General features: G+C 45.8%; 1 long non-coding RNA gene across 1 annotated transcript in view; it reads left to right on the top strand.

The window, feature by feature from the left end:
* LOC138569126 (uncharacterized) overlaps positions 1 to 22,543 on the top strand; it is a 168,351-nt gene extending 145,808 nt beyond the window's left edge. The window contains exon 3 of the long non-coding RNA XR_011303144.1: positions 21,193 to 22,543. This is a non-coding gene — a long non-coding RNA (uncharacterized lncRNA). The remainder of the gene's footprint in view (positions 1 to 21,192) is intronic.
* Positions 22,544 to 23,931: the final 1,388 nt, after the last annotated feature.

Genomic DNA, 23,931 nt, shown 5'->3' with positions numbered 1-23,931 from the left:
TATCAGGCTTATATTCTCCTGGAAGCGCAAAGAACACCTGTGTGTCATCAGAGTAATTGGTATCACCAATGCCGGCGGCATCCAGGAGATCAAAAAGTGGGTGCATATAAACATTAAACAGGGTGGGAGAAAGGCAAGCTCTCTGTGGTACACCACAAGTCAGCAGCTCTGGCGACGACTGGAACTTTTCAATAGCCACTCTAGATTGGCGTGGACGCAGGAATGAAGCTGGCCAAGAAATAGCTAGCTCAGAACAATTCACATACCTTCTTCATCTTTCAAGTAGGAGGACATGGTCCACCAAGTCAAATGCCGCTGAAAGATCCAGCAACATAAGTAAAGCGACAACCATTATCAACTATTTCAGCATGATCGGCTCATAAATCCAGCAAAGCAGTCTCCATTCCATGTCGAGCCCGAAAGCCTGTTTGATGGGCACTCAATAACCCATGTCTCGCTATATGCTCTTGAAAATGTAGATAAGCCACTCTATGAAGAATTTTCAATAAGAATGGGACCTTAGTGATGGGGTGATAATTTGCAGCCACCACTGGGTCTAAAGATTATTTTTTCAAGTGACGACGGAAACATGGCTGTGGCAAAGGAGGAGTTCACAATTGTAGTTAGTGGAGGTGCGATATAATCGATGGAATCCTTAATTATCCTAGCAGGGCATTCATCACTCGGGCAGGCAGATGGTTTCAGACCCTTCACAACTCTTATAATATCAGCATCATTAATCTGCTAAAAATGGAACTGAGGAGGCCCATTCAATGGAGCCATCAGGGTGTTATTATTAAAAAGACAATCAGCTGAATTGACTGAGCTCTCAAGGTGAGCATTAATTGTTGCTTGGTGGTGTTTTATTTTCATAGAGAAGCCCCTTTGGAACTCAGTACAACAGGCGTTGCTCTTATGTACCTCAGGACTCACAATCTTCTTTCCCTCTAATTCTCTTAAAATGACAAATAGTTATTTCTGACTAGATTCTACACTATTTATCCTAGCATCAAAACTGAATCACTTAGCCATAAGAATGGCTTGTTTGTATTTAGTTGCAGTAAGCTGGGAAGAGGAGAGGGTGTTCTCACAGGGCTTCCTTCTCCAACTACGGTCAGCTAATCTTTTGAGTCTCCTATGTTCTATAATGTCCATAGAGAACCATGTCTCTTCAAATGTCTCAGTTTTACTCTTTTTTTACACTAAGAGGTGCTACAATGTTAATGGCTACATTAGTGATGTTTACAAACTGTTCAACCAAAATGGAGATCTTATTGAGATGTAACGTATTGGAGAGCGAGGGGAGAACTAAGTCAGAAAATGTCTCTGGGGAGACCCTACGCAGAATTCTAACTCGCGATTCTGATCTAGGAAATAAGTTAGCTTTCTTACATTTCCCTAGAAGGGGGAGGTTGAGGTTGAAGGAGATCACAAAATGACCATGAGCATGGGGAAATAGAAAGAAAATCAATAGATAGATTATAAGGTTGCACCCAATCTAAAATGTGACCCTCTTTATGTGTAGGAAGTTTTGTCTGTTGGGCAAAGCCTAACACCTGTAGGGATGATAGGATAGAAGTGGCTTCCTGGACATTACTGTCAAGTGCCCACAGGTTAAAGTCACCAAGAAGAACTGCATATGTTAAAGTCTTAACAAGGTCACCCAATAGTGTCATCAATTGTTCTACGAATAAGGGGGTTTTCATAGGAGGACGGTAAATAACTAAAAAGCAAACCGTCATATTAAAATTCATTCCTATTTTTATTAGTGTATGTTCACAATTATCAATGACAGTCAGATAAAGCATGTGTATATTCAGGATATCCCTAAAAATAAATGCTGTACCCCCACCTCTTCCCTTTTCTCTATCAGTTCGGAGGATTCTATAACCTGATGCAGTGGCTAATATAGCTGCATGATTGGTGTTATCAATAAGCCAAGTCACAGTCAGGCAGACAATATCCAAATCATGAGTCACAATTAGGTCTGCGACTTCCGTTGAGTGTTTCACTAATGACCTAGTATTTAAAAGTACAATTAACAGCCAATCTTCCCTTCTTTCCCTTCTACTAACTGAGGGTACCACTGTTTTTACCCGCATTCGCATAAAACTCAAGCTTTGAGGACTATCTGGTGCAATATCTGAATATGAGGTACAAGGTATTTCACCAACAGGAGCCCGTGCGGTTCCTGAACAGTCTGAATCATCTCGATCCAGTCCAAATCTACCAGAAGTGGTCAAACTGCCTTCAACACAATTACCAAGGAGAGGGCAGACAACTGGGAAATCTAAGATAGAGAGCGGGGAGTTTCCTGTCCTTAAATAGCACCCCATACATAATATCCCTGACGGGTTGTGAAGTAGGTTGCAGACTAGAAAGAATCAGAATATTACCCAGATTATTCCTAGCAATTTCGATAGACTCTAAGGGATGCATGATCAGGTGAGGATCGCCGAAGTATAGCGGCACCCCGATCCTTTCAAAAACAGGCGCCTGCCCAATCCAGCAAAAAAGGCCCACTCCACGCACGACATGGACTGACGCAGACCGGCTAGTTCCTCACATGCCGAGGCTCACGCGCCTGGTATGCAAAGAAATTATCACAAGAATTACAGTGCTGATGGGAGCTGTAGTTCTTTGTGGATTAACGTAATAAAAGGCAAAATCACATAAAAAATATTTAAACTCGTAACCCAGTGCAAAATTCGGATTTAAATGCAATGCTAAAGTTTTAAATCCAATTACTAAGCGGGTTTAAAGTAAAATAATAATGTCCTAATATATTCTAAAAAAGCAATTTTAAAACAAGTGCAAAAAACGCAGGTCTAGTAACAAGTCAAATTTTTTAATAGCCCAAAGTGGAAGTGAAAGCCTAAACTTCCTGTTATATATCGGCACACAACGGCTAGTCCCTCATGCATCGGCGCTCTCACGCCTGGTACGCAAAGAAATCGTCACAAGAATACAGTGCTAGTGTGAGCTGCAGTTCTATGTGGCTTAATGTTACAAAAGGCAACAGTCACATAAAAAGTATTTAAACTCGTAACGCAGTGCGAGATTCAAATTTAAATGCAATGCTGCAGTTTTAAATCCAAGTACTAAGTGTGTTTAAAGTAAAATGATACTGTGCCAATATATTCTAAAAAAACAAGTGCAAAAACACAGGTCTAGTAGCAAGTCAAATGTTTAAATAGCCTACCCCACACCCCTCCTCAGAGCACAGCCTTCTGTGGCGCTGCCCGATGACAGGGCGCGCACGCGGCGGCGTGACGTTCCACGCCGCCGCGTGCAACATAAATAAACAGGGCGTTTCCCGGCCGCGCCAGCCCGAGCCGAGAGGATGTGTGAGAGTGAGTCCTTCGGGGTCTGGAGCTTACGGGAGGCGCCGGAGGTCGCAAGCAACCCCCAACAGTGGCAACGAGTGGGGGAAACGATGCCTGGGCCCGGCGGTGAATTATTCAGCAATTTTTCTTGATGCAGCGAGGTTGTCCTGAGACTTCGCTCCGGCCCGCAGGCCTTGCGTTACCCACGCGGCTGGCGGCCATTTTGCAGATCAGGCCGTGAAACTTCTCTGAGCTCCGGTTTGAGCAGGGAGGTGAATCCAGGCATAATTTTTGGGAATCCTGTGAGCAGGCAGTCATACCTGCAAGTGAATATGCCCAGTTTGTGATTTTTCATTTTCCTGGGTCTCCTACGTCGAGTGCAAGCAAGGAGGAGGGCTACAATGGCTGGGCCTGCAGAGCCTGAAGTATCCAAAAACAAAGTAACACTACTTTGTTAGGAATGGTGCTTTTCAGTTAGCCCCATGTGGTTGCTGTTGGATTTCTAAAATATTAAGTACGCCTAACAGTATTAAGTAAATTAAGTAATTGATTCAAAAAGTGTATCTCTTAAAGCAGGATATGTTTTATTCACATTCCTGATGTTTTCCTTCAAATGACGTAATTGTGCACATCGACAAATGGGTTTCCATCTTGTATTGCCTATAACACACTAGTGCCAATGCATTTCGGATTAAACCTTCTTCAGGGCGGTATTAAGGCAAAATCAGTATTACATAACTCATATTACATTCATATCTTGTAAATCTTCAGACAACACACCATAACAGTTCAATTGAATCAATACGGAAACACATACCATATCATGTGTAGAAAACATCCATGCGCATTGGAAAAGAAAAAGAAAAACAAAATGTAAGCACTGATTAGTTAGCTTGCAGTATGATGTATTCTGTCCGGAGATTTCAATTAATGAACTTGTCCTACCTGAGTCATGTTAAATTCTTGTCTATGTGCGTGCCTGTACAAAGATGTATCTGCAAGATAGAAAAGTAAGGTGTCACCCTACTTCTAGTGTAAAAGAAGACAGCGCAATAGGTCTATTGTGCGAGTCATTCTTACCGATCAGCTTCTGCTCGCGAGTCTAGTGAACCGAGAGAGCCGCTGGAAAGCGCCCTCGAGGCGGAATCACTTTCCTTTTGTGTGTTACCATGGAGACAGTACGAGGCGTCGTAGTCCAGCTGGAGTACGTACACCTCACGCCCCACCCCCTGGCGCAAGCCCTGGGGCGGGGATGTCACCATGGAAACGAACACCTTTAGCAGGAAAAAATGTATTCGTATTCTAAATGAGTTAAAGAGCGTGCGTGTGATGTAACATGTATGAATGCGTGTATCAAAAAAATGCGGTATCATGGGAGGATGATAGTCAGATTGTATTATGCTCGGGAAACTAGGCAGGTTTCACTGCATGAGTATCCGTGGGTGTAGTTAGTTGTGCATGGTATGTACAAAAGCTTTGCGTTGGTCACAAATTCAAGTCAAGCCAAAACAGGCCACCGGGTGGAGCACCCTTGGGTCCTAGTTGTGTAGTCAGAATATCACAAGTAACAAATATCAAAACATTATGTTGTGCGACTTACACCCATATAACATTACAATGTAACAAGCATTACAAAAAGCACATAAAATTAATTTCTTCGTTGAGCCCCCTTGGAGTCAAGGAGCTCAAGCAGTCAATCCAAAAGGATTCTCTTTGGTCCATCCTTTTCTGAAAGTTCTCGTGGATATCTCTTTTGGTTACCACTTCCAAAATCACAAATCGGATCTGAGCCAGGTTGTGTTTTCTGTCATCCCAATGTCTCGCCACAGCTGAATTGGGGTTATTGTTCCTTATGCAGGACCTGTGCTCGTTCCATCTTGCTTTAGCTACCCTTAAGGTCTGGTCCACATAGTACAACCCACACGGGCACTTTATGGCATAAATCACGTTGTAGGAGTCACATGTTGCAAAACTCTTAAGTCGGATTGTCTCCCACGTATGCGGGTGCTTCACTGATTCGTCTTTCATGACATATCCACAGTTGCTACAGTTCAAACAAGGGAAAGTCCCAATCCTTTCTGTGATTTTCTTCTTGAGAGCTGGGCTAGTTTGGACCAGCCTGTCTTTCAGATTCTGGCTCCGCTGATATGCGAATGTGGGAACTTCTTTAAACAAATGTTCTACTCGTTGATCACATAGTAGTGTGTTCCAATGCTTTTTCATGATACACTTGATGCGATTGCTCTGTCGCAAGTATTTAGATACAAAGACCAGTGGTGGAACCTCATCTTGTTTAGTCTTCACTCTCAATAGGTCTTCTCTGTTCTGAGTAGCTACACGTGATTGTGCTGCATTTATTTCTTCCTCTGAGTATCCTCTATCCAGAAATGTCTTGCCCATTTCTCTAATAGCAATGTTGTAGTCCTCTGGATAGCTTACCAATTTCTTTACTCTAAGCATTTGGCTATACGGAAGGTTTTTAATAAGACTTGGTTGGTGGAAGCTGAGTCGTTGTAGCAAGTTATTTCGGTCTGTTGGTTTGCGAAAGATGGTAGTCTCGTATCCCATATTGGTAATCTTAATATCTACATCGATTGGGAGAGACAATTGAGCGACGTAAACACCTATGCAAGACTAATACAGGATCCTACACCAGAGATACGAGAGAATTTAAAAATACTGCTCGATAAGGCGGAAGAGTTAGAGTGGATTAATCACCACACGAAGAAGTTCTTGACCAATCAACATCCCCGAATACCACACTTCTATACCCTACCAAAGGTGCATAAAGATCCAATTAAACCCCCTGGGAGACCCATTGTAGCAGGGATGAACAGCATATTAGAACCCCTTGGCAAATATGTGGATTATTTTCTACAACCACTCATCCAAAATGCCAACACATACATTAAGGACTCAACACATTTCTTACAACTGTTGAATTCGACACCATTTGATTCTTACAACATTTGTTTCACCATAGATGTCAAGAGTCTTTACACCTCAATGCCCCACGATCAAGGCAGTGAGGCCGTAGAATGGATGCTTCTTAAAGCCGAAGAGATACCAGCACAGAAGGAGTTCATTATGGCCCTTCTGGAATTCATAAGCAATAACTCATACTTTCGATACAAAGACCGATACTATCTTCAAGTAGCAGGTACAGCCATGGGGGCCACCATGGCTCCTTCTTATGCGAACTCATTTATGCACAAATTTGAGATAGAACACATATTACAGAACGCACAATGGCACCCCAAGTTGTGCCTATGGATCAGGTACATCGACGATATATTTGGAGTATGGAAAGACACAGAGGGAGAATTACTCAACTTTTTTGAATAGCTGAACAGTATAGATGCAAGAATTCAATTTACGTATGAATACTCACAAGTAAATATTCATTTTTTGGATGTAGATATTAAGATTACCATTATGGGATGCCAGACTACCATCTTTCGCAAACCAACAGACCAGATAACTTGCTACAACGACTCAGCTTCCACCAACCGAGTCTTATTAAAAACCTTCCGTATAGCCAAATGCTTAGAGTAAAGAAATTGGTAAGCGATCCAGAGGACTACAACATTGCTATTAGAGAAATGGGCAAGAAATTTCTGGATAGAGGATACTCAGAGGAAGAAATAAATGCAGCACAATCACGTGTAGCTACTCAGAACAGAGAAGACCTATTGAGAGTGAAGACTAAACAAGATGAGGTTCCACCACTGGTCTTTGTGTCTAAATACTTGCGACAGAGCAATCACATCAGCTGTGGCGAGACATTGGGATGACAGAAAACACAACCTGGCTCAGATCCGACTTGTGATTTTGGAAGTTGTAACCAAAAGAGATATCCGCGAGAACTTTCAGAAAAGGATGGACCAAAGAGAATCCTTTTGGATTGACCGCTTGAGCTCCTTGACTCCAAGGGGGCTCAACGAAGAAATTACTTTTATGTGCTTTTTGTAATGCTTGTTACATTGTAATGTTATATGGGTGTAAGTCGCACAACATCATGTTTTAATATTTGTTACTTGTGATATTCTGACTGCACAACTAGGACCCAAGGGTGCTCCACCCGGTGGCCTGTTTTGGCTTGACTTGAATTTGTGACCAACGCAAAGCTTTTGTACATACCATGCACAACTAACTACACCCACTGATACTCATGCGGTGAAACCTGCCTAGTTTCCCGAGCATAATACAATCTGACTATCATCCTCCCATGATACCGCATTTTTTTGATACACACATTTATACATGTTACATCACACGCACGCTCTTTAACTCATTTAGAATACTAATACATTTTTTCCTGCTAAAGGTGTTCGTTTCCATGGTGACATCCCCGCCCCAGGGCTTGCGCCAGGGGGTGGGGCGTGAGGCGTACGTACTCCAGCTGGACTACGACGCCTTGTACCGTCTCCATGGTTACACACAAAAGGAAAGTGATTCCGCCGCGAGGGCGCTTTCCAGCGGCTCTCTCGGTTCACTAGACTCGCGAGCAGAAGCTGATCGGTAAGAATGGCTCGCACAATAGACCTATTGCGCTGTCTTCTTTTACTCTAGAAGTAGGGTGACACCTTACTTTTCTATCTTGCAGATACATCTTTGTACAGGCACGCACATAGACAAGAATTTAACATGACTCAGGTAGGACAAGTTCATTAATTGAAATCTTCGGACAGAATACATCATACAATATGTGGCAAATATGTGGATTATTTTCTACAACCACTCATCCAAAAGACACCATTTGATTCTAACAATGATTGTTTCACCATAGATGTCAAGAGTCTTTACACCTCGATCCCCCACGATCAAGGCAGTGAGGCCGTAGAATGGATGCTTCTTAAAGCCGAAGAGATACCAGCACAGAAGGAGTTCATTATGGCCCTTCTGGAATTCATAAGCAATAACTCATACTTTCGATACAAAGACCGATGCTATCTTCAAGTAGCATGTACAGCCATGGGGCCCCCCATGGCTCCTTCCTATGCAAACTCATTTATGCACAAATTTGAGACAGAACACATATTACAGAACGCACAATGGCACCCCAAGCTGTGCCTATGGATCAGGTACATCGACGATATATTTGGAGTATGGAAAGACACAGAGGGAGAATTACTCAACTTTTTCGAATATATGAACAGTATAGATGCAAGAATTCAATTTACGTATGAATAGTCACAAGTAAATATTCATTTTTTGGATGTAGATATTATTACCAATATGGGATACCAGACTACCATCTTTCGCAAACCAACAGACCGAAATAACTTGCTACAACGACTCAGCTTCCACCAACCGAGTCTTTTAAAAACCTTCTGTATAGCCAAATGCTTAGAGTAAAGAAATTGGTAAGCTATCCAGAGGACTACAACATTGCTATTAGAGAAATGGGCAAGAAATTTCTGGATAGAGGATACTCAGAGGAAGAAATAAATGCAGCACAATCACGTGTAGCTACTCAGAACAGAGAAGACCTATTGAGAGTGAAGACTAAACAAGATGAGGTTCCACCACTGGTCTTTGTGTCTAAATACTCGCGACAGAGCAATCGCATCAAGTGTATCATCAAAAAAGCATTGGAACACACTACTATGTGATCAACGAGTAGAACATTTGTTTAAAGAAGGTCCCACATTCGCATATCAGCGGAGCCAGAATCTGAAAGACAGGCTGGTCCAAACTAGACCAGCTCTCAAGAAGAAAATCACAGAAAGGATTGGGACTTTCCCTTGTTTGAACTGTAGCAACTGTGGATATGTCATGAAAGGCGAATCAGTAAAGCACCCGCATGCGGGGGAGACAATCAGACTTAAGAGGTTTGCAACATGTGACTCCTACAACGTGATTTATGCCATAAAGTACCTCTGTGGGTTGTACTATGTGGGCCAGACCTTAAAGGCATGGTCTAGTAAAAAATGTTATTTAAAAAATAGATAGGCAACATAAAAAAAAATACTAGCATTCTCTTTTTTAAAACTTCCTATGTAAAATTTTGAGCTATTCAAGCTCAAAATTCGCAAAAGCAAGCACATGGGCGCATCCATTTTGTGAAATGGATGCCCTCCTGTGCTGGCTTTTGCTTTTGCGGCACTAATGAAGGAAAAGCCAGCCAGCTGTAGTAAACAAAAGGTACCGCTGGGTGGCTTTCCCTTCATTAGTGCTGTACGCGGAGGACGGGGACCGGAGACCAGAGCAGGAAAGCTGCAGCTGAATGGGAAAGCAGATTCAGGCAGAAACAACGCAGCATTGCGGGAAACAACTGCGTTGTTACTGCCTGAATCTGCTTTCCCATTTGGGGCTCTCGGGCTCCCCACGGGGAGCCCGAGAGCCCCAAATGGGAAAGTAGATTTAGGCAGTAACAACGCAGCATTTAGCATTTCCCATTTGGGGCTCTTCAAGAGCCCCAAATGGGAAATCAGCTGTAGGCAGAAACACTACGCGGCATGTAAACACAACCGCGTTGTGTTTCTGCCTGCTGTGGCTTTCACTTTCCGAGCCGGAGGAGCCTGAGAAACTTGGAAAGAAAAACCGCAGCGTTTTCCAACACAATAACGTTGTATTTATGTTTGCGGTCGCTTCAAAAGCGACCGCAAACATAAATACAACGTTTTTAAAGCTGTGGTTTTATTTCTAGGTTTTCCGGGCTCCTCCAGCCCGGAAAACTTAGGAAAAAAAACGCAGCTAGTGTATATTTATTTTTTTAAATAAATAGCACTTACCGAGATTCAGCTGCAGCTTTCCTGCTCTGTTCTCCGGTCCCCGTCCTCCGCGTACATCACTAATGAAGGGAAAGCCACCCAGCGGTAGCTTTTGTTTACTACAGCTGGCTGGCTTTTCCTTCATTAGTGCCGCAAAAGCAAAAGCCAGCACAGGAGGGCATCCATTTCACAAAATGGATGCGCCCATGTGCTTGCTTTTGCGAATTTTGAGCTTGAATAGCTCAAAATTTTACATAGGAAGTTTTAAAAAAGAGAATGCTAGTATTTTTTTTAATGTTGCCTATCTATTTTTTAAATAAAAATTTTTACTAGACCATGCCTTTAAGGGTAGCTAAAGCAAGATGGAATGAGCCCAGGTCCTGCATAAGGAACAATAACCCCAATTCAGCTGTGGCGAGACATTGGGATGACAGAAAACACAACCTGGCTCAGATCCGATTTGTGATTTTGGAAGTGGTAACCAAAAGAGATATCCATGAGAACTTTCAGAAAAGGATGGACCAAAGAGAATCCTTTTGGATTGACTGCTTGAGCTCCTTGACTCCAAGGGGGCTCAACGAAGAAATACATTTTATGTGCTTTTTGTAATGCTTGTTACATTGTAATGTTATATGGGTGTAAGTCGCACAACATAATGTTTTGATATTTGTTACTTGTGATATTCTGACTACACAACTAGGACCCAAGGGTGCTCCACCCGGTGGCCTGTTTTGGCTTGACTTGAATTTGTGACCAACGCAAAGCTTTTGTACATACCATGCACAACTAACTACACCCACGGATACTCATGCGGTGAAACCTGCCTTGTTTCCCGAGCATAATACAATCTGACTATAATCCTCCCATGATACCGCATTTTTTTGATACACGCATTTATACATGTTACATCACACGCACGCTCTTTAACTCATTTAGAATACGAATACATTTTTTCCTGCTAAAGGCCTTTATTTCCATGGTGACATCCCCGCCCCAGGGCTTGCACCAGGGGGTGGGGCGCGAGGCGTACGTACTCCAGCTGGACTACGACGCCTCGTACCGTCTCCATGGTTACACACAAAAGGAAAGTGATTCCGCCGCGAGGGCTCTTTCCAGCGGCTCTCTCGGTTCACTAGACTCGCGAGCAGAAGCTGATCGGTAAGAATGGCTCGCACAATAGACCTATTGCACTGTCTTCTTTTACACTAGAAGTAGGGTGGCACCGTACTTTTCTATCTTGCAGATACATCTTTGTACAGGCACGCACATAGACAAGAATTTAACATGACTCAGGTAGGACAAGTTCATTCATTGAAATCTCCCGACAGAATACATCATACTGCAAGATAACTAATCAGTGCTTCCATTTTGTTTTTCTTTTTCTTTTCCAATGCGCATGGATGTTTTCTACACATAATATGGTATGTGTTTCCGTATTGATTCAATTGAAATGTTATTGTTTGTTGTCTGAAGATTTACAAGATATGAATGTAATATGAGTTATGTAATACTGATTTTGCCTTAATACCGCCCTGAAGAAGGTTTAATCCGAAATGCATTTGCACTAGTGTATTATAGGCAATACAAGATGGAAACCCATTTGTCGATGTGCACAATTACGTCATTTGAAGGAAAACTTCTGGAATGTGAATAAAACATATCCTGCTTTAAGAGATTCACTTTTTGAATCAATTACTTAATTTACTTAATACTGTTAGGCGTACTTAATATTTTAGAAATCCAACAGCAACCACATGGGGCTAACTGAAAAGCACCATTCCTAACAAAGTAGTGTTACTTTGTTTTTGGATACTTCAAGTTTTGACTGGTCCTTGTGCTATGGGACCATTACGGACTGGCAGCTCCAGGCAAAAACATTTTGAGTATTGAATTTGACTCATTTAAAAAATCCCACAACTAAAAGATTGAATATAAGTGGTGCCCTACTCTCCCTCCATAGATTTTCAATTTTTCTGGGCCTGCAGAGCCCACATTTCTTTCTTGTCCTAATTTTTGGAGCAGTTGAAAGCTGAGGCTTCTTTTCATCCTCTTCATCATCAGATTGGTGGCCCCACTAATCTTCATCCTCTTCATCATCAGACTGGTGGCCCCACTAATCTTCATCCTCTTCATCATCACAGAGGTGTGTTGCAGTAGCTGTTTCTTCAATGGTGCATGCTGGAGTCATTTGGACTTGGTGTTTGAGTTGCGGCCCCAATCTTCCACGCTGGGGGTGCCTGTGCACTCAAACTGATGAGTGATACTGAGGACCAGGACGGAGCGGCGGTGCAGCAGCCTCCACGTGCGCCAGTAGCACTTCAAGGTTTGCTGCCTCCAGTGCAGCCGGCACAGCAGCCTCCACAGCAGCCTCCAGTTGGTCAGGCAGGTCTTCCGGGTCCTCTACCTCCAGCACAGCCTGCGGCAGTACCTGTTGTTCAGCAAATTCCCCCCGCCATGGCTCAGGTACTTGCACAGGCGGCTCTGCAGCCCATCCCGGAGTTTGATGTATCGGGCCCGCCTTCCAGTTTGGGGCCCAGATGGAGGAGGTGGGTGGACCGCCTGGACATGTACTTTCGGGCTGCCCAGGTGGTTGATGATGACACCAGGCTGGCAACCATGCTATACTCGGCAGGTCCCTCTGTCCAAGAGACTTTTGAATCGCTTCCGCCGCGGTATGGATCCTATGATCAGGCGAAGGCCGCTCTGCAGGTTTACTTTCTGCCTCTCGCCAATGCGGATTATGAGCGTTTTGTGATGCTCTCTGCCAAACAGAAAGACGATGAGACTCTGGACACTTTCTATCGGCGCCTGAGGCGTCTCTCGCTGGCCTGTGCTTGTGGTGATGCAGAGGACATGATCAGGACTATGCTTATCCAGGCGTGTTCATCAGGCAAGCTCAGGCGCCAGGTATTAAGGGAGCCTGGAATCACGCTTCAGTGCATCCTTGAACTGGGGAGGTGCCATGAGGTGTCGGAGGCGAGAGCAGCTAGAATGGAGGCTGGGTCATGCCCCATCAAGACTGAAGAAGTATGTGCGATGTGGCGAGGTGGCAGGGGCACCAGAAGATCTGGCGGCGGTCCCCAGGATAGAGCCGGGAGGGCAGGAGAAATCTGCCAAAAATGTGGGTATGACCTGCCCCACCCAGCAGAATGCCCTGCGGCTGGAAAGACCTGTGGACGGAGTGGGTTACCGGATCATTTCGCGAGGGGGTGCAAGGTGGCAATGCCGGTGTTGGTGCCGAGGGGCCCGGGACGGTCCGGTTCCACTCACCAGGGTCGACCATCCAACGTCGCTCAGGTGGACCAGACTGAGAAGGATGCCCAGGTGGAGGAAGCGGAAGAAGATGAGGAAGAGAACATTTTCTTTGTCTCGAGTGTGGGGATCCTGAAAAGTAAGAACAGGAGACAGCCAAGGGGCGTGGTCGAGGTGAATCGATCTCCAGTCCCGGTCCTCGTGGATACGGGGGCGTCAGTGAATGTAATGGCCCGTGGACACTATGATGCTATGGACCAGCCCCCCAAGCTGGCTGCACCCAAGGCCTGCATCTTTGCCTTTGGTGGTGTGGACCCTATCCCTCTGGACGGTTTGTTCGTGGCAAAGGTAGAACATGAGGGCTCCCAAATCACAGCACGATTCTATGTGACACCGGTGAGCACAAATACTTTGTTAAGTTGTGCTGCAGCAGAGGCCCTCGGCATTGTCAGCTTCGCATACTCTGTCTATTTAGAGGACATTAATGACTTGCTCAATAAGTATGCCGCACTGTTCAAGGGGATTGGGCAGATGGCCGGTGACCCAGTGAGGCTGCACATTGATGAATCAGTGCAGCCCATTGCTCTGAAACATCGAAGGGTACCGTTTCACCTCCGTGAACATGTCGACAAGGAGCTGGACAATTTGGTCAATCTTGACATAATAGAAAAGGTTGAGGGCCCGACTCCCTGGGTGTCCCCGATCGTGGTGGCATGGAAGCCTAAACAACCTGATGCTGTTAGAATCTACGTCAACATGAGGCTCCTGAACAAAGCCATTAAGAGAGAGAGAGACACCTCACACCGACAATTGATGACATCATTGCGGAGGTACAGGGTGCTCGCTTCTTTTCGAAACTGGACTTCCGGCCGGGCTATCACCAGGTTGTCCTCCACCCCGAGTCGAGGTATATTACCACCTTTACTACACACCGAGGGCTATACCGCTATAAGAGACTGAGTTTTGGTGTGTCCTCAGCAGCGGAGGTGTTTCAGAACATTATTCGGGGCACCCTGGCTGATCTAGAGGGCGTTTTGAATATAAGCGATGACATCCTGGTGTTTGCAAGAACGGAGGTAGACCATCTGAGGCAGTTGGCAAAGACGTTCGGAAGACTGCAATCCTTGGGCCTCACCCACCACAAAGAGAAGTGTGAATTTCTGCGACCATCGATAGAATTCTTTGGCTTTGTATTCAAGGCGATGGGGGGTGTCTCCTGATCCCAGGAAGGTGCAGGACATAAAGAAGGCGCAGCCTCCGGAGTCTGTGTCTGAGGTGCGAAGTTTCCTGGGCATGGTTACATACTGTGGACGATTCATAAAAAATCTTGCCTCCAGGTCGGAACCGCTCAGGGCACTGACAAGGAAGGATGCCATCTGGAACTGGGGCCCGCTTGAACAGGCGGCTTTTGATGACATCAAGTGTGCCTTGGCAGCTGAGGATACCATGTCATTTTTCGATCCTGCGTTACCATCACAAATCATCGTCGACGCCAGCCCATTCGGCCTGGGTGCCGTGCTAACGCAGATTGACTGTTATGGGGGTGTCCGCCCGGTATGCCAGCAAAGCCCTGTCTGAGGCGGAGCAACGGTATTCGCAGAACGAACGCGAGGCGCTGGCAGTACTTTGGGGATGCCGGCACTTCCGGCTCTACGTCCTTGGACACCCGGTGATGGTGGTGACAGACCACAAGCCACTGCTTCCCATCCTAGCGGGGACGTCATCCAAGCCACTGGCCCGCATTGAGAGGTGGATGCTCGCTCTTTTGGAATATGGAGTCACCTTGGTATACCGGCCGGGGGCGAACAACGCGGCAGACTATCTCTCCAGACACCCTGGGGCGTCCGGAGGGGAAGACAATGACAGCTGTGCAGAGGAGGCCGAGGAGCACGTCCGGGTGGTGGTGGAGGCGGCCACGCCGAATGCCATGCCTCTTCAGGAGCTGGATGCAGCTGCAGCGGATGATGAGCGCTTCAAAATCCTGAGGCACTATAAGCAACAGGGCTCCTGGAAGTCGGTGCTGGAGGCTCTGGCGGGGCGCACTCAGGAGGCCAAGACTGGACTTGAGCAGCTATGGAAGGTCCGGGAGGAGTTGTCGTTTTCAGCATCCGGCCTTCTACTCCGTAGAGATCGGATTGTGGTGCCCCAATCGAAGGTGGACGAGGTGATCGCCCTGGCACACCGTGGTCACCAGGGCGCCGCCAAGATCAAGGCACGTCTATGGCTGAAGGTATGGTTCCCCGAGCTGGAGCGCAAGGTGGATGACTTTGTGGCAGCCTGTGTTTGGTGCCAGGCGGCATCTCCCCTGCAGCGTGAGCCTGCCATAGAGACGATGCCTAGGGGGACGCGCCCTTGGGAAGTTATTCATGCAGACTTTGGGTCCACCACGATGGGCACCCACTTCCTGGTTCTGGTTGACGAATACTCAAGTTATCCCGAGGTGGACTTCGTGGAGTCTGTGGCATTTGAGCACGTCGTTGTGGCCGTGGAGAAGGTGTTTGCGGCCCATGGGTTACCACGCACGCTGTGCTCGGACAACGGGGCGCCATTCCAGAGCGAATGCTTCTCTGAGCTGATGGAGAGCTATGGGGTGGTGCACAGGAAGATCATGCCTCTCTGGCCCTGGGCCAATGGTGAAGCAGAACGGCTGATGAGGACTCTAAATAAGATCTTTAGAATTGCTCAGGGGCAGTCCCTCCAGAGAGCCGTGTACCAGTTTCTGAGGGTGTACCGCACCACGCCACATGTATCCACTGGAGTGGCCCCGGCAGAGGCATTTTTTAAGCGGTGCCCTCGAGGTTTGCTGCCGGAAGTAGGAGAGAAAGAACCTGGGGTGATCAATGACCAACAAGTCGAGATGGACCGGCGAACAAGAATCGAGCAAGAGAACGTTCGGAGAGGGCTTCGCCCGCAGCGGCTGGAGCCAGGCGATGAGGTCCTTATTCGAAATAGACATCCCCATGGAAAGCTCTCCCTACCGTATGAGCCGGAACCGCTAGACGTTGTCGCAGTCCGGGGATCCATGGTGACTGCATCGGACGGCCGGTCTGCGGTAACTCGCAACGTGAGCTTCTTCAAGAAGCTGCGGGATCCAAGAACTGATCCACCTCCTGATCCAGACCCAGGAGAGGTCCCGGAGGACGAAGGGGAAACACCTTGTCTGCCTGAGTCCCCGGCCGGGGGCATGCCTATGGTCAGATCACCCGTGCCGGAGGTGAGCAGGAGGTACCCCCAGAGGGCTGGGCAAGGGAAACCTGCTCACCTCAGCGACTACGTGTTGGGTCATCTGGACGATCATCCTAATGATGAGAACTGTTAAGTAAGGGGACCCGGGTGGATGTTAATAAAGGGGTGTTTTGAACATGGGGCCTTGTGAAATGATATGCATATATTTTGGTTTGGTTTGCAGTGTCTAGTGTTAGTATTGTTTATTGTTCTCCCGGAAAAAGGAGGAGTGTGGCGCTGCCCGATGACAGGGCGCGCACGCGGCGGCGTGACGTTGCACGCCGCCGCGTTCAACATAAATAAACGGGGCGTTTCCCGGCCACATCAGAGCGACCGGGAAGCCCGAACCGAGAGGATGTGTGAGAGTGAGTCCTTTGGGGTCTGGGGCTTACGGGAGGCGCCGGGGGTCGCAAGCAACCCCCAACACCTTCCTTCGTACCACGTTACCACAAAAGAAGAAGGAGGTATAGCTCTACGATCCCTGTTTTAACTTTATGATTGAAGCCAGATTGAAGTTTTTGGCTTTGCTAAGCTTTGAGTCTGACAAATTAATGATTTTGCAATATACGAATCTAGATGGAAATACATAGTTTAATATTGGCAGTGTTTCAGGCACATCAGCCTTCGGCAGTAGAAGGAATGTACTCACTGGGTGCTTCTCATTTCATTACTTCTATGATTACTTGAATTTGTTTGTGTGATGTGTGGGCATGGACTGAAATGCTAAGTGAATTTTAATGTTTGTTACAGGAATTTTTGTTTTTTCTGCTGCCTAGTCAGATAATGTTTTTCCAAGGGCATGTACTTTGGACACATTCATACAGAGATAAATTGTCCAGTTGAACTGCTAGGTTATAAATACTTGCTTAAAAATAATTTTCCTGTATTTTCTTTCAAAGTTCTTTCAACAAAGTGAAATGTCTTCAATATCGCACCCTCTTGGGGAAACAGTTCAAGGTCACAGAGATGTGTAATGTTTATATTTTTTTAACAAATAGATAATCCATTCAAAGCCTAGACGAATTTCTGTTGAATTTAACTCGAGGTATGTAAACCTTTCATTTTGCTGATCGATAGGGGGCATGGGATTAGGGGGGTGGGAGGAGGGCATGAGTTTCACAGGGTGTGGGAGGAGGGCATGGGCGTCAGCGGGGGGCAAGGTCGTCTGTGCCCCCGGCCCCAGAAACTGTTAAGACGGCACTGCCCCTGTCTATCTCTCCCTTCCAGTCACAACCAATGGCCCGACTGCCTACAAGACTTGTCACCTAGAAACAGTTAAGGAAAGCCCACATTTAAAACCAAACAGAGAAGGGGGTTGGGAAAACCCATAAACCTTTAATGCCAAAAACGGGAGGTGAGGCAACATCCTGAGAACTTTAAGGACCCAAGGTCCAAAGGCTGAACTGCACCCAGCTATCAGGAGAGACATTTCTCTGAGAGGGAAGACCATCTGGATTGTTCTGTTTTTTTGTTGATTGTGGGAGTTTCCGAGCTACATTTCAGCTGGGCCATACTTGTGCATAGTCCCTAAACGACCATGCTTGGGCTTGGCCTTCTTCTTGATCCCAGGTCTCCTACATGACCTTACTCAGCCCAAGATTAACAGCTGCCAAAGAGGTGACAATCACATGTATTTTTCACCCACAATGGGAATTCACTGTGGTGTAGTTGACATCATTGTGATTGGAGCTTTGGGGCATGTTACCATCAATATTATGGATAGACTTGGAATCTTTTGAAGTTGAAGATAGCCTTGAAGTCAGTGAGAACCCCAGTTTCCTTCAGGCTGTAAGTGTTCTCCAGCGGCCCACTGAATAAATACACTGATCTGGGAAGCACTTAAATAGTTTTTCTTAAGTGATGTATTTTTGTAGTAAATTATCAGGAAAGATTTCTTTTATTTTAGTAGCTCATTTCTCTTTTTTCCTAAATTGGAATGGTTTGGAATGGTTTAATTCTACATAGTTAAAAGTCTCGCAAGTGCTGGTTATCAAAATCATGTCTGATGATTCATCTAATTTTGTCGTTTGATTTACTCAAATTTGACTAAAGTAAATAGCATGAAACATAGCCATTTTCAGCTAATGAGTTTGCCTATGATGCATTGCTGTGTGGCTCGGATCTGGAGGGGAACTTCCAGTGATGGCTACTTGTGCCAGTGTTTGTCTTCTAAGCTGAAATATACCCACCATTATAAAGGCAATAATAGGTAACGGGTGTCATCAGCATCCCAAGTCAAATGTGCTGCAGCCATTTAGTACCTTAAGATTCTTCTACTTTGTTTATTTGCACCAAACAAAAGCTCATTTTGTGTTATATTATTTGGGGTTTTTAAACTGCAGTACATGACACTGGCTGGCCGCGAAATAGCATTACTAGTGGGGACAGAACTAGCAATCATGAACAACAGTTTAGGGATTTTTGCAAATCGGGATAGTCTTAATTAAGCAATAAACCCCCAAGCAAGGGGGCATTACCACTTCAGGTAATGCCCCGGAGTCAATAGTTACAAACCCGAGCGAATCAAGGGCCTCAATGAAGCGGTAACGAAGCGTTACTGCCCCCCTGCGAGGGGCTTACTGCTATTAGTACCCTTGCCCGTAAGACTTGGATACTAAAAGCATTTGTCTCTGTTGTGAAATGCTCTGTTTTGCAACAAAAACAAAAGTAAGCAAATTGCCACCAAGGAATGGTGAACGTAGTCCGTTCTCCCTTTCCACGGCAGCCATTCATAAAAAGTAGACAAAAAAAATGCCTGCCATGGAAACTGGAGAAGGGACTACACATATTCCCTGCTTCCTTTCCATGGTGGTGTGTCGCAGATCGAAGAGGAGCAAAAAATGAGGTAAGTGAAGGGAAGGGGATGAGGTAGGGAAATCTGTGGAGGGGGATGGAGGGGAGGGGAAGGGGAGCGCTTACCTGATTCCCCAGTGGGGGAAGATGATGGCCTCGAGCCATGAGCAGGCTCGGAGTGGGGGGATTACCATGTGGTAATTCCCCCGTTCTGAGCCTCCCCATTGGCTGGGAGGTCGCCACAACCCCCTCGCCGGGTACTAAATATCAATAACCTTCACTAGAGCATGTAAGCTATCAATTGTGTGGTTAGGCTCAAGTTTATTTTTAAGACCTCAATCAAGAACCTCCAATCCAGCTCAGGAAATCAAAATTATCCTTAGAAATTACGAAAAACAATGGGATTTATTTAGCAGAGATGTGGCTATACCTCGCTCAACATGCAGACCGTTGAGGAAAATCATTCTTATAGCAATACAGATAATAACCTGGCCAAATGATCAAACATGAGTGACACCTCACTGATGAGACCCAACGAGGCCGAAATATGTCTGAGGTTACATGTGGTCTCATGCAGATGGGATGTGGTCAAGCAGCTGGGAGTGGGACCATGCGTGGTTGGCATGCAATCTTCCCCCTTGTGTAATGTGGTGGCCGGCTGTACAATGATAATGTGGAGGGTTGCCCTGAGCCCGGGCTGTGGTTCTGATTTATTTCATAACTTTCATTCATCACTCTTCTGTCTCGCACATGAATGTAGACATGATGGAAATAGGCTGCAGAGCTAAAACACACTAAAAGGCACAAGAACACATGTTTCCCATTTAGAGTTATGTTGGCAATCAGTCCAGTGCAGATACAGAAAAACAGACGGATGCTGTGATTAATATTCTGGGAGATAATGTAACAATGGGGAACAGCCCCTGGGAACAATGGAAAATGAAGTGGCAGAGGCAGACTAAACATTCTTGGAGCAAGATAACTGGGAGAGATGCAACAATGCTGCAATGTGGGTATTTCCAGAAGCCTTTGAATAGATGGGTGAGTGAACTTCCTTATGTAAGAAACTGGTGTCACTATCACATTGCCCTCAGACCCAGTGGGGCACAAATCATTGATGTTGCTAGAGCAGCTGCACGAGACTTTCCAGCTGTCCTGAGCCCAGCAATAGGTGTGAAGGGTTGCTATTGTCTTGTTTACATTGTGTGATGTTGTGCAAAGCAGAAACGAGTCAAGGGAGAAGTAGTAGGCGGCAGAGAAAAGAGCAGGGCGTTTAGATGAAAATAAGTGAATAGGGAAGGTAAGAAAGAAAACAGGCAGATAGTCACGAGGTGAACAAAAGGGGATCATAATAGAGGCAGTGAAACAGGGTTTGAGAGAAGCAGTTAGTTGAGAAAGGGGTGAGGTGGGGGGAATAGAGGAAGTGAAGGGAGAAGAGGAGCACTGGAAAGGTGGCAACTGAAGAAAGCAGAGAGGTAAGTCAGAGGCCGAGGTGAGGTAGGGCCAAGAGATGTTGAGATTAGATGGCAGGAGTGGGTGCTGCAGTGGATGCTCATTGTTTTCACCGCGCAAGGATCCTGTGCCAGTACTGCTATGTCACTGTGCAAGAAAGCCACCTGGCAAAGGGAAGCAAGCCTAGATCATTAGGACCCTAACATCCAAACCCGTGCCCACTATTTTATGTTCAGTACATTCTAGGAATGCATAGACGGTCCCCAAAGGCCACTTCCATTGCAGTCAAGAGCCCCACCCCCATATTTCAAGTGTCAATGGCCCATTTTGTGTTCCTATGTTAATTGAGCTGTCCCGGTGTTCTTAAACAACTGTTTACATTTTGCCTTTTATCTTGTTTATGTCTCACTATTGATCTGTATTTCTAGGGAAGTTGAAGAGGGAGACCCAAACGTGGCCCTTGTTACACCCAGCCCACTCTCCGCCTGGCGACAGAGAAACGAGAGGTGTACATCGCTTCTGGCCCTTCCTCCCCATCATTGATGTATCGCAGGTGTGAGAAGTGCTACTCACTCAGAAAACCATTCAGACCATACCCAGATGACAGTATTGAAGAGACACAACTGTCATCAATTGAACAAGTTGACTGGCTGCAACCTTGAAGAACGTCGATGACGTCACGACTGACATCATGACATAGATACATTAGACATGAAGTACATAGGCATCCCTGCACGAAGTTATGCAGACATTTAGTTTATTGGTGAAAGGCATGAAGCCAATGCTTATGACTCACATAGAGGACTGACACACATTCACATGACACATATTTTGCTATGCAAAATCTGCAAGCCGCCTAAGAATACGTATGAACAGCTTGCTGATGCCTAACCCCAACTAACACGGGTGGCCATGCGAATAAAGATGGAAGCCATAGGTACATTGAAGTGAATGGGAAAAGCAGGACAATCTTCAGAACACAGGGAAAGGCTGACAGGAGGATCCTGCTGAATCATGCAGACCAGGCTTCCAGCGTAGACACCGTGCACAGCTCCGCCAAGGACATGTAGGGAAAGAAAGTTTCAAGTTAACAAGAAGCGATAAGGCACCTGCGAGGGACACAGTCAAAAAACCTCTTAATGCAAGCAAAGGAGGTCCATTTCGTGTTCCCTACACACGTGACCTAAATCTATGAGACACCCTATTCATTTGAGGCAGACAGAGAAGGCTTTTCCCATCAAACCACAGGCAGCAAGATACAAACGTAATACAGGTTCAAAGCTGAATGTTCTCTCTCAACACGTACAAGATCAGAGGGGGTTACCTATTGGGAACAGGCATCACCTTGGGGGTCTTTACCACTACCTTGAATAGTTGCACTTGGCCTGGTAATTGTGTAAAGCTCCAAGGCTGAGAAGACATTTTCTGTACAATCCCTTACTATCTTCCACGCTAAGCATACACCATGTTGCACCGGCCAATCACCTTTACACTAACCTGTAACTTTGTATTTGTGACACATAGAGGCGGTGTCAGGAGGAGCCACTAGATATGACTTACCCAATGATCATACTAATCCCTTATGGAATGCATATTTAGTTCACCTCACTAACCAATCCCTTCCCCTGTTAAGTTTTGTGATGTAACTTTGTTTTTGTGATGTCACTGGTTAACAAAATGGAATGACAGCACCTGGAGGGCAAAAGCACTTGGGGAATTTTGCATTGCTCATGTTGCGATCCCTGTCATTTGAATTGTTAATAAAGACAGTGAACTTTGTCCTATGGCTGAGTCTTCCATTCTTGGGGTAGAGGAATTACAGGGCCCAGTTCTGCTTGCATGTAAATGGGGAGACTGATAATAGTTCCCCCGCCACTCTAGTGGTAGCAGAGGACAGTCGCTAAGACCTTTCAGCATTAAGACCATCTTTTACCTGCCACGTGCCCGAATGGTTGCATCGCGACCCGCAAGGACTGGATTGAAACGAAACACGTGAATACCGAGGAGGTGGTCAGGAGCCACCTTGGTGAAATTCCTGCTTGCTTCCCGTGGGACGCTGTGGGATGCCAAGAAGACTGGACGACAAAGTGGTAGATTGTGGGAGAGGAGGTGCCCGAGGGGCTTCAGTGGATACACTTAGTGTAAGTGTAGACTCTGCCATCTTACAAATATTGGGGAGGGGAAAGTGTTGTTTGTCATTGTGTTTCTATGTTTATGTGAAGGATCCCTGTTTCCAGGCACGTTAGCTGAGTTATGGATGAAAAAAGAAAAAAGACAATAAAAAGGGTACCTGTTTTCTAGGCAGTTAAGCTTGGTTCATGGATGATTTATGTGGGGATCCTTGTGTCTAGGCGCTAATGTAGCTCGCTTAGGCCGCAGAAGGTGGTTTCTTAGTTTATCTCATGGAGATGTATTCCTATATATGGCGGTATAGAAGATGGACCACATGATTTTGGTATTCCCTGTGATTTCAGAGGCAGGAAGACGGCCATGTGTTATGTCATTTGTGTTGTTTTGCCTTGGGATGTTGTAATAATTGGGAGTATATTGGAAGTATTAGGGCTTTCTCTAGAGCTCGTGATGTCACTCATTAGGTTGTTTAATAGGACTTGGTGCGTTTATGTGGGGATGAAGGCCTGTAGTAAGGGGCACAGATGAGATGGTGAGAGAAACGGGAAGTGTTGAAAAACAGAAGATGATGGGTATCAACTTGATGAAGTGATGTTTAGATTATCAAGGAGTGTTATGCCATTTGGGCTGGGCTCGAAGAGCACATGAAGAAATTGTGGTTTGACCTTCAAAGGCAGAGAATACAGTGTGGAGGTGCGCGGAGCACACTTGTATTGATGGTGGTGAGCCAGAGAAGCTTGTGGAATGGGTTGAGAATTGTCACAGTTTTGCAGAACAGTGTTTTTTTCTTTAATCTGGGGGAATTACTCCCTTCCCCAGACTTTGCATTTCAAAATAGAAAACACCTTCAACAACTCCAGGTGTGAATGCCTCACTTCCTCTGGATGTTGATGAGCACAAAGTCAATGGTCAGGGGGAATGACTCTCTTCCCCTGGCATCTCCGGTAGACACTCCTATTGAGTAGTATCAAGAGAATGGGCCTCATTACGAGTCCGGTGGTAACCTGCCGGTTTTTCTGGCTCGGTTACCGCAGGAC

This window comes from Ambystoma mexicanum, chromosome 1p (genome assembly GCF_040938575.1).
Source record: "Ambystoma mexicanum isolate Mex_15411 chromosome 1p, UKY_AmexF1_1, whole genome shotgun sequence".
NCBI classification, from domain to species: domain Eukaryota; kingdom Metazoa; phylum Chordata; class Amphibia; order Caudata; family Ambystomatidae; genus Ambystoma; species Ambystoma mexicanum.
This window is presented reverse-complemented; position numbering and strand designations above follow the sequence as displayed.